Source organism: Gallinula chloropus (assembly GCF_964237585.1).
Source record: "Gallinula chloropus genome assembly, chromosome: 2".
Classification (NCBI taxonomy): domain Eukaryota; kingdom Metazoa; phylum Chordata; class Aves; order Gruiformes; family Rallidae; genus Gallinula; species Gallinula chloropus.
Window position 1 is genome coordinate 95,751,079 of NC_140086.1, and position 12,089 is coordinate 95,763,167.

The following is a 12,089-nucleotide window of genomic DNA, read 5'->3' on the forward strand; positions in this document are numbered from 1 at the left end:
GGATCTTGACAGGCTTGAGAGGTTGGCTCTTCTGAACCTCATGAAGTTCAACAAGGCCATGTGTAAGATCCTGCACATGGGTTGGGGAAAATCCAAGCACAGCTACAGGCTGGGTGGAGAATGGATTGAGAGAGGGCCTAAGGAGAACAACTTGGGGGTGATGGCAGACAAGCAGCTCAACATGATCCAGCAACATGTGCTTGCAGCCCAGACAGCCAACTGTATCTTGGGTTGCATCTAAACCAGCATGATCAGCATGTCGAGGGAGGTGATTCTGCTCTTGTGAGACCCTACCCGGAGTGCTGTGTCCAGGTCTGGAGTCTCTAATACAAGAGAAACACTGAACTATTGGAGCAAGCCCAGAGGAGGGCCACCAAAATAATCAGAGAGCTGGAGCACCTCTCCTATGAAAACAGGCTGAGAGAGTTGGGCTTGTTCAGTCCAGAGAAGGCTCTGGGGAGACCTTAAAGCCTTCCAGTACCTAAAGGGGGCCTGCAGGAAAGCTGGAGAGGGACTGCTTCCAAGGGCACAGAGAGACAGGACAAGGTGTAATGGCTTAAGCTAAAGGATGACAGATTCACATTAGATATTAGGAAAAAATTCTCAATGAGGGTGCTGAGATGCTAGAGCAGGTTGCCCAGAAAAGTTTTGGATGTTTCATCCCTGGAAGTATTTATAACCAGGTTGGATGGGGTTTTGATCAATCTGGTCTAGTGGAGGGTGCCCCTGCCCACGGCAGGTACCTCCCAAACCATCCTATGTAAAATTAAAGTACAACAGTCATTACCTTAATTTACACATGTACATACATGTATATCTACATACACAAAATATAAGGTATATCTTACATCATTCTTTTTTTCTTAGTCCTATTTAGGCTCTTCATTAAAAAAAAAAAAGCATGGAACCTCATGCTAAAATAAATCTTTGTACTGACATAAATACTGTTCTAGCAATTGCTAAACATTTAAAAAACTTGTATGTTTGTATGTATTTGAGTCTTCATTTACTGCTGTTTAAATACAGAAGGCAACTTTGCAACATCAAGGCAATAGTGAGGAAAATCTTAAACATTACTACCATGTACAGACAGTACTAATACAAACAGCAATGTTTAAGTCTGTTTACTGTTTATTCAGTAAAAATAATTTCCTAGTTAAAGATGCTGGTTGCAGGCTATATATAGACCAAATAAATCTGAAAAGTTTTGGACCATCTTAGAAAAACACACTTACTACGAATGTTTTCTGGTTATGAAAAACACATACAACTTTTCTGAGAGCAAAAATAATATTTTCAAGCCTTACCTTATTCCCTTACTCTGCCACAAACATTGCTGATCTCTGCTACCAGGAAAAGGCAAGTTTTCAGCAACATCTTATCCTGGTTCTGGCTAGACCAGAGTTAACCTCCCAAGGCAGCTAGCACAGGTGAGCTGAATTAGCCCAGGCTGTTTCCCACACCACCTGACATCACTCTCTCATAAGAGGAGCTGGTTGGGGAAGGGTGCTCCTGGGTGTTTCTAGGGTAGTTTGAGTGCAGCTGGGATGTGTTCTTCATGTTGGTGTAGAACTATGTGTTATCATTGGGTCCATAAGGTACTCTGTATTATCACTGACTATGAGTGTCATTTGCCTTCAGGAGTGAGTGAGTGAGCAGTGTGTGTGGTGCTCAGCCACTGTTGGGGTGGTCCTTTCTGGTGCCCAAAATGAGGCACAAAGAGTTGGGATAAAACTACACTAAAAGATCTGACCCAGTTAAGTTAAAAAGCTAAGATAAAGGTTTGTCATGTTATTTGAAGAGGTAATGGTAACAATGATGTTTTACTTGCTCACCTGGCTTACACCCACTTTATGTAATCCCTGCCCACCTCTATCACCTCAGAGTCAGGTTTCTAATTCTGTTATACTGTGTGATACTGATTTACGACAAGATATCATCTGTGTTTGATACCCTCAGAGGGTATTTATATGTGGCATTTTTGTCATTTCCAACTATTGGGCAACATATCTTAGCATTACTTAATAATCACAACCAATTTATGGGGAAGACAAGGGGATGCTTCCTCCTCCCCTTTTTCCTTCAGGCTTGTTACAACAGCCTCTGATAACTTTGACTACCCCTGGGATATTCAGACCAGTATGTATCTGTTGCTTATTCTTCTGAATGTTTTTCAAGTCTTAAGTGTTCCCAAAAAATTGTTTTAAGAATATTGCCAAGAGATCTTCCCTGGGGCTGAAGGGTCAGAGCTGGCATAGAGCATGGGATAGTATGAGCAAATATCTAGACAAGAAAAATAAATCCAAAAAGTACATCATGTAGATGCCCACATACCCACTGAAGAACATCAAAACAATCAGCATGTCAATCTGGCTGCTAAGATTGAAATGGGTCAAATAGACCTCAATTGGCAACGTAAGGGTGAATTATGTATAGCTCACTAGGTCCACACCACCTCAGGCCATTAAGGAAGAGATGCCACATACAGATGGGTGTGTGATCAAGGGGTGAATTTGACCATGGACACTATCTCACAGGTCATCCATGAATGTGAAACATGTCCCTTGATCAAGCAAACCAAGTGGTTAAAGCCTCTGTGGTATGGAGGACAATGGCTGAAATACAAATGTGGAGAGGCCTGGCAGATCAATTACTCTCCCACAGACATGCCAAGGCAAGCAGTGTGTGCTCGTAATGGCAGAAGCAATAACAAGCTGGATAGAAACTTACCCTGTGCCCCATGCCACCGCCCGGAACACCATTCTGGGTCTTGAGAAGCAAGTCCTCTAGCAACATGGCACTCCAGAAAGAATCGAGTCGCACAACGGAACTAATTTCCAGAATAATCTCATAGAAACATTGGCTAAAGAACACAGCATTGAATGGGTATATCATATACCCTACCATGCACCAGCCTCTGTGAACATTGAGAGATACAATGGACTGTTAAAAACTACACTAAAAGCAATGGGTAGTGGAACACTAAAAAACTTGGATATGCATTTTAGCCAAAGCCATATGTCTAGTTATTCCAGGGAATCTACCAATTAAGCTGGTCCTGCCCAATAAAAAGTCCCACACTGTAGGTGGGAATAAAGTCCCTGTAGTGTGCATGAAAAACCTGTTGGGGAAGAGTGTCTGGGCTGTTCCTGCTCCAGGCAAAGGCAAACCCATTCGTGGGATTGCTTTTGCTCAGGGACCTGAGCACACTTGGGGGGTGATGTGAAAGAATGGGGAATTGTGTACCGCAATGGGATGTAATTTTAGGTAAGGATAGCCGCTAAATTGTTGGTGTATAACAAAATCAGTCCATGGCAGATGGTATAAATAATAGATAAATAATATTATGAACGTCCCAAATGCTCTGAAAATGTAAGATCTGGGCATGATGTAGATGGTGTAGAAAAAGGGGTGGATAACGTCCTGGTTCTGTCCAGGCCAGAGGTAACCTCCCCAGGCAGCCAGCACAGGTAAGCTGAGTTAGCCGGGGCTGTTTCCACACCACGTGACATCACTCCCCCATAAAAGGGGCTGGGTGGGGAGGGGTGCTCCTGGGTAGTCTGAGTGCAGCCAGGGCATTGGGTTGGTCCTCATGTAGGTGCAGTGCTCTGTGTTATTGTTGGGTCAAGAGGGTACTCTGTATTATCACCAGGTGTGAGTGTAATTTGCCATGGGCTGTTATTGTTCTCCTTTCATGGTGCTTTTGTCAGCAAAGTGTCCTTATCCCAACCCATGGAGGCTCTGTCTGTTTCTCCTCCAGGAGTGAGCTAGTGGCATGTGGTGCTCAGCCACTGCTTGGGGCTGAACCACCACAATCTCTTAAGCATTGTCTCTTTCCTGGTTTAATACAGACATTTTACTGAAGGCTCTTTAGGTCTTCCATACATTCCATGTCAGAGGTTTGGTCAGAAAAACTAACCTCAGTCCTTCTCATTCCTGGAAGGTCCAGATCACAAAGATTTCCTACAGAACCCAATACTATATCATACAGCAGTATATCATCAACAAATGGGTCCAATTCATTTTTTTTCATTTTGTGTACTGGGATATACAGGCCAGAATGAGAAAACAGTACCCACTGAAGTGGTCTTATTTTCTGATGTGGCAGAATGGGCCTATCCCACTTTCAAAGACCTCAAAAGCCAGTTCTGCAATTGCAGGCACCTAAATATAAATATTTGCCCTGTCTCTGTCTCAGTGTATTTCATATGAACCATATTTGCACTTTGATATCCATCAATCACAGCTACTTCCAAAATTAAAAGTATACCTAAAGAAAAAAAAAAAGAGTAGACAGCACTTTAAATCAAAACTCATCCATGCAATTCTGCAGTCCACCCTGAAGCTATGTAATTTGAAATATGAAGTACTTTCCAGGAGGATGAGGTACTTTTGCTATAGCTAGTAAAGCAACTCTGCGTTGTCACAACAACTGTAAATAGACAGATAAAATAAATCAAACTGACAAAATGCAGTGTGTTAAGAAAGTTCTGCAGCAGTACAAGAACCATTATGACTATTTCGTTTGATTCAAACTGAATTATGCTCAATAAATAAAACATAACATGATGATTAAAAAAAGCTCAGTCTCCAAGCTACTTACAGTGTAAGTGGATTAGATTCTATGCATAATGGACTAGTAAACAGCAGACCCATATACACTGAGGAAAAGAGAATCCCATTTTAAACACTGAAACAGTATGAAGTTGACAATTGCACAGAGTTATTAGCCAAATGCTAGGCAGTCAGCCAGAAGGCTTCAATAAAAATTGCCTCAAGCAAGGGCAGCAAACAAGGGGAGGAGTTAATGGTTTAAAAAAATAAAATAAAATCACTCTTGGGATGCTATTTGTCACCAGAAAGGCCAGAATGCCAGATGATTAAAATCTTGTTAATACAAAAAAAAAAAAAAACCAAAAACAATAAAAAAAAAAAATAGCTGATTTAATGTAAGAGGAAGTCAGTGAAATTAGCAAATTAGTACCAAATACAAATCTAGAAAACTCCTCCATTAATAGCAAAGGGACAGCCATTATCTTCTGATAGTGAGTGGAATTTAGAGTTCACTTGGGTAATGAGCAATTAGTGTCTGTGTGTATAAAACTAAAACTGTGTCCTGATTGGGTTTCACAAAATCACAGAATTGTAGGGGTTGGAAGGGACCACGAGAGATCATCCAACCCCCCTGCCAAAGCAGGTTCCCTAGGACAGGTGGCACAGGTAGGTGTCCAGACAGGTCTTGAATATCTCCAGAGAAGGAGACTCCACAACCCCCCTGGGCAGCCTGTCCCAGGGCTCTGTCACCCTCACCATGAAAAAGTTCTTCCGCATGTTGGTGCAGAACTTCCTGTGCTCCAGCTTGAGGCCATTGTCCCTTGTCCTGTCTCCACAGACCATAGAAAAGAGGCTGGCCATTTTCCTCTGTCTCCCACACTTGAGATATTTATAAACATTAATAAGATCCCCTCTCAGTCTTCTTTTCTCAAGGCTGAACAGTCCCGGTTCTTTCAGCCTTTCCTCATAGGGGAGATGCTCCAGGCCTTTAATCATCTTCGCAGCCCTTCTCTGGACTCTCTCCAGGAGATCCCTGTCTTTTTTACACCAGGGAGCCCAGAACTGTACACAATACTCCAGGTGGGGCCTGACCAGGGCAGAGTAGAGGGTTTGGCTGAAGCAATTGCCTCTGATCAATAAAACTGACACACACAGTATGCTTACCCTTCAAGGATCTCACCCTGGGCCTCCTCCTGCTTCCCTGAAACCAAGGGGAGCAGAAAGCGGTCACCCTACTAGAAAATTGAAAGTAATGCAGAAGAACTTCAGCAGAGCAGTAAGCACTGGGGAAACGTGTATTTTATTCGACTAACACCCTCCCATGCCCCACCTTGCGCTTCACGTTACATCCCGCGCACGCACAGCGCTTTCCTGGCACTGTTGCCATCCCTGCCCTGCGAAGGGCATTTCCGCGCCTTGCCTTACACCAGCACGGGGGTGGCGGTAGAGCCTCCTAGTGCTGACACGCCATACAGCAATAGACGGGGAGTCCCCCCCGGAACACCTCCAAAAGACAAAGGTTTTCCTAAAGTTTGCTCACACACACCCCCTTACCCCTCTGTGGCCCCTGCCCCGTAAGCGTAGCTACAGTCACCCCAGCATTTTTCGATGCTGCAGTGACAAGGAAAACACAGGTTTTCCTTGAAGAAATCAGTTACACTCCATAGCCCAGGGGAACATTTAACCACAGGATACGCTGCCCACCCCAGTAAAATTACACACAGTAAAAAACAGCAGACGCAGACACAACGTAACTACTTAAAACTATTTCAAGTATTATTGCACAGCATTCCTTCATGCCTAATACATCTTTTTAATTTCCTTGACGATGGGGTTACCATTAGTTATACAAGCTATGCAGTCTGCCTGCTAATTAACAGGCTAAACCTGCCTGATGGAGGCAGCTGCTGCCGGTAAGACCGTGGGATCCTCCTCCCAAAGACACAGCAGAATGGCTTCTTTTGAAATTATTTGTTACGAAGTGCATCTCCTCAGACCACTTCAGCAGTAGTGACAATGTAAGAGGCATTGGAAACAGCATAACCTGGAATTCTGCTAGGAGGCAAGGTCAGGAGGCTCTTGACGCTGCTTTCCTCCCGAAGATCACCTGCACTGTCCATAAAACTGAAACACGTATTTTCCCCAGATATCCCCACCCTGCTTAACAAGGAGAAAGGAGCTTTATGAAAGCAGCACTGTGACCATGTCACAGACCAGGTGGTCACCACACACTGAGCCTGACGCCATTCTAACCACTAGCAGTTTTTAAGGTGCCTTCTTGAAATTAAATAAGCCATCAGTTGTCCTTAATACCCTATCGGTAACATTTTGCTCGTTCAGGAAGCACGCACTTACAGAGAAAGGAATGCCTGCGTATCTCTACTGCGTTTTTCCATACGCAGCTGTGCCCTCTAGTGGAACTGGCTAATTCACAAATTTAGTCATTTGCCCAAAACCTGCACTCTCTCTGAACAGAAGATCCTCACTTTCTCTTGGGAAGCTGTTGCATTAACTTCCAATAATTTAACTATAAAGAGGTTTAAAGACACGGAGAGAATTCAAATTATATTTAATATTATATTCCAATTTTACATAAAATCCTCATTTTTGATGTATCCTTCCTATCAGCAGCTATTTTGATAGAAGAAAATCCTGCTTTGTGGTTTTTTAGATAAGGTCAGAGATAAGGTCAATTGAACTCATTTTGGAAGAGTCAAAACGACTTGAAGTAGTCTGGAACTGTCATTGATCTTTTCCAGTGAGGAAGTGTGGTCTGGAAGGTTGAGTAGTGAGGTGGATCGAGAGCTGGTTGAAGGGAAGAAGCCATCAAGTTTTGATCAATGGGACAGAGTCCAGCTGCAGGCCTGTATCTAGTGGAGATCATCAGGGAGATCAGAACTGCGACCTGTACTATTCAATATATTCATTGATGACTTGGGTGAGGGACTAGAGTGCACGGTGAGCAAGTGTGCTGAGGACACAAAACTGGGAGGGGTGGCTGACACACCAGAGGGTTGACTGTGCTGTCATTCAGCAAGACTCAGGCAGGCTGGAGAATTGGGAGGGGAGAAGTTTAATGAGATTTAACAAAGGCAAGTGTAGGGTCTTGTACCTAAGGAAGAACCACCCCAGGTACCAGTATAGGTTGGGGACTGGCCTGCTGGAGAGCAGAGTAGGTGAAGTCCTGGGGAACAGCAGGTTGACCATGAATTAGCAATGTGCCCTGGTGGCTAAGAAGGCTGATAGCATCCTGGGGTGTATTAGAAGGGGTGTGGTTAGTAGGTCGAGATTGGTCCTTCTACCTCTCTACTCTGCCCTGGTGAGACCTCACAATATTCCAGATTTTATGTCCAGTTCTGGGCCACTCAGTTCAAGAAGGACACAGAACTCCTTGAAAGAGTCCATCACAGGCCCACCAAGATGATTAAGCAAGTGTGTCCTGGTTTCAGTCAGGATGGAGTTAACTTCTTTTGTAGCAGCGGATGGAATGCTGCGTTTGAGTGTTAAAATGAAAGCACGACAAAGCGGAACACCTTCCTTATGAAGACAGGCTGAAAGAGCAGGGCCTCTTTAGCTTGGAGGAGACTGAGGGGTGACCTTATCAGTGTTTATAAATATGTAAAGGGTGAGAGTTAGCAGGATGGAGCCAGGCTCTTCTTGGTTATGGCCAGTGATAGGAACAATGGGTGCGAGCTGAAGCACAGGAAGTTCCATGTGAATATAAGGAGAAACTTTTTCACTGTGAGGGTGATGGAGCACTGGCACAGGCTGCCCAGAGAGGCTGTGGAGTCTCTTTCTCTGGAGACATTCAAACCCTGTCTGGATGCGTTCCTGTGCAACTTAGTCTAGGTGATCCTACTCTGGCAGAGGGGTTGGACTAGATGATCTTTTGAGGTCTCTTCTAACTCCTAATGTTCTGTGTGATTCTATGTGCGTGATACTTTCTTAGCAGAAGCACATAAAAAATACAGAAAACTTCATCAAGAGTAGAAAACCCTTTCAGTCCCAGTTTTCATTTGCAAGCTTTGCCAGATCTCCACTGGTGGAGAAACAGCAAGAGTGCATGATCTTGCTATGCAGTATGACACCTGGCAGGCTTCAAGCAGCATCAGGTTTAACGTATTTTCTGTGATTGTCTGACTGACAGCTGCAGCATTGAGGAGGGGATGGTCCTCACTGGTGATTTAAAAAAAAAAAAAAAAGAATAAAAGGAAAAAAGGAACAAAAAAGAAAAAAGACTAGGAATAAAGCAAAGGCAGAAAAGAGGATGTGAGGAAAGAAAAGATATCAGGAGCCCATGTCCTGCATTCTCAATAGTTTTCAAGCTCTGCCAGCCTCAGTGCTAACAGTGAAATTATTGTTCCCATCTCCACAACAGAACATGGCCATGACATAAGAAAATACAAAGTCATGCCACTGAATCTGAGTAAACTTCAGGAAAGAACAGCAGCACCCATGTTGAGATAGGTGCTCCTTTGAGGATGTGTTTTCCCCACTACATCCAGTTAGGCTGCTCCTGGAAATGTCTGTCCCCAGGCCGGTGCTTTAGTCCCTTCCCCTGCATCAGATTCAGCAATTAAGGTCTTGCAGAAGAAATCTGTTTAGCTAAGACACCAATTCCCTCCACCCCCAATTTTCCCTTACAAAGACAGCAATTTGTCACGTGTTCAATCACCAGATCCAATGTGGAAGATGGGTAGAACGGAATTTTCTCTCCATCACTATGATGCGCCCCGCTCCAAAGTCTCCTTCATAGAAACAGGGAAATGAAAGTAGCATATGCTTTGATTATTTTGTACTCCAGTTAAGTCTCATTTATTATAAAAGTAAAATAAAATAAGGGCTTATCAATTACAACTCCATTTTGGTTTTTTAATCATTATCTTAGTTGAGTTTCAGTCTGGACTAAGCCAATCTTCAAATTTTCCATGTAAAAATATTAAATATAGAACTATATTTCAGGATATTGGAAAGGCAATCCATTAAAACATTAATATCTAAACCATGTCTCTCAACCTGGAGATGATGATTAACCTGGATATTAAGTCTCATGCCTGTTCTTCTATGAACTGAATTAGGAACATCTTTACTGGTGGGCTAGGAATAATTCTTCCTGTTCTCCTGAGGATTGGAAGTGATTACTGTGCGTATCTTCTCATGCTAGTTTCCAGGAAACGCAAAAAAAAGACCCCAAAACAACTTGCTTTATTGAGATAAAAAGTCATTCTCTATTCATGTAACATAAAAGCTTTGTGTCAGCTACAGAGACTTTATTATGTCGCTAAAGCCCCAAGAGGCAGCGCAGGTAAGAGCAGAAATTAACACTTATTAGGAAGCTATAAAGGTTAATTTGGAAAAGGGAGGTCTTGGAAGCTGCTAGAAATGGTAATGAGGCCTCAGGAGAAGTGAGACAATGACAGATAGTTCTTATGATGTAATGCTCAAATTTAGTTCTCACTTACATCATGTGACCCTGCTGCAGCCTTGGGCACAGAAAACTCTTCAACAGATACCAACTTTTCTTTTCAGTGGAATTCCTGCACGAAATGCTGAATCAGACCTTAATACACACTTTTATTTTAGCCTTGCTCGGCTAAAGCAGCACTAGTAGAGATTTAGAGTTGAAGTTTATCTTGGGTAACTCTAGTACAGAACTAGCTAGAAAAATACAGGGGTATAAAGTCCACCAGCCAACTTTTAATAATATGCTACAGAACTTGAAAAATGAAAAATTATGAACTTTACACCCAAATCCCTAAAAATAATGATAAATTGTTAAACCATAGAGCTGGTGAAATGAGTCCAGAGGAGGGTCACAAAGATGATCAGGGGGCTGGAGGACCTCTCCTATGAAGACAGGCTGAGAGAGTTGGGCTTGTTTAGTCTGGAGAAGAGAAGGCTCTGGGGTGACCTAATTGCGGTGTGCCAATACTTAAAGGGGTCATACAGGAAAGTGGGAGGGGGACTGTAGATACGACAACGGGCAACGGCTTTAAGCTGAAGGTGGGTAGGTTTAGATTAGTTGTTAGAAATTCTTTACTATGAGGGTTGTGAGAACACTGGAACATGTTGCCCAGAGAAGTTGTGGAAACCCCACAACTGTGGAGGCGTTTAAGGCCAGGTTGGATGGGGCAACCTGGTCTAGTGGAAGGTGTCCCTGCCCATGGCAGGGAGTTGGAACTAGATGGTCTTTGAGGTCCCTTCCAACCCAAACCATTTTATGATTCTATGTTTCTAACCATGCTTCTGGGACTCCCTCACATATTTTTAATTCTTCCCACTTATCCTGCTGCATGTGGTACAATGACATGTGACAAGATTACAGTAAGTACTGTCTCATTTGACACAAGCTGTTTCTATGGGCCCAGGAGATCCCCTCTAAGCTCAGACCTGGGCCTTCAGTCTCTGCTTGAGCTTTGCCATAGGGGTGCTATTCTCCAGACATGCGCTCACTGGCACCTTAAACCATTTATAACTGCATGCAAAAAAACACTGTTAAAAGTTTTCGATGTGCTAAGAGGAACTTGGATTCACATTCAGGATATGTGTATTTCTTAAAAAGAGGCAAAAGAGCCTTTACTTGGTTCTGACACAGAAAACCCAAGCTTCACTCCCTGCTTTAACTGAACAGATGTTCTGTGTTATTTTGTACAACTTGTGCTATTTTGAAAGAAATTGAAAACTGGATAACGAAAGTAATAACATTTAATGAGAGCATAATTCAGTTCTGGTGGACTGCAGTATATCTTTCAGGTAAAGGAGGCCTGATATAGTACCTCTACTTCAAACACTCAAAAATTATACAAAGGCCAGTTTCCACCAGCAAGACTGTGCAGAGAAGAGGACAAAATTACTTCCAGAAACCTGGAAATTTTGAAGAGCTGAGAATTTTGTTTACTACTCCTAGTCAGTAAGGTGTAATCATGCAGAGGCAAGACTAGGGATGACTTTGGCCTGCTTCAGCTGTTACAGAAATGTAGCCTAAATTATGCCTCTAATGGTCCCTGATTTAGAAAAGAAATCTTCTTTTGCCAGGGTCATCCAGTCAGATGTATTTCTATGTTTTTTGCTTTAGATGTTTATTGCCACTGACTTACATCACTGTTCTTTACAGACAGGCAAAGCACAGAAAGCGTACGCCACTTCCAGAATATGTGAGCAAGATCTTACCTGTGCTAGTATCAGAGAAGCGGAAGAACAAACTAGGATGTCCTGGCTCAAGTTCAGGTCAGAATATCAGAAAACCAACTGTGAACTACTCAATTACTAATGAGCAGAAGAAGTAATTGATATTAAAGTTACTCAGCTTTAATTTTATCTCTAGAAAACTTGATCCAAAACCCCTGACAACTTCAGGTAGCACTGTAGTGAATTAACATCTGAAGAATCTGTTCCTGTCTCAGAAGCTTGCCTTGCTGTTTGACAAAAGTAGTAAGATGAACAGTTGGCATGCCACATAAACACTGTTTGTTAAAATAGTTGCTATTGTACACAAATATGAATTAGTATAGGTATGTAACTTGTGTAGGGCTCAG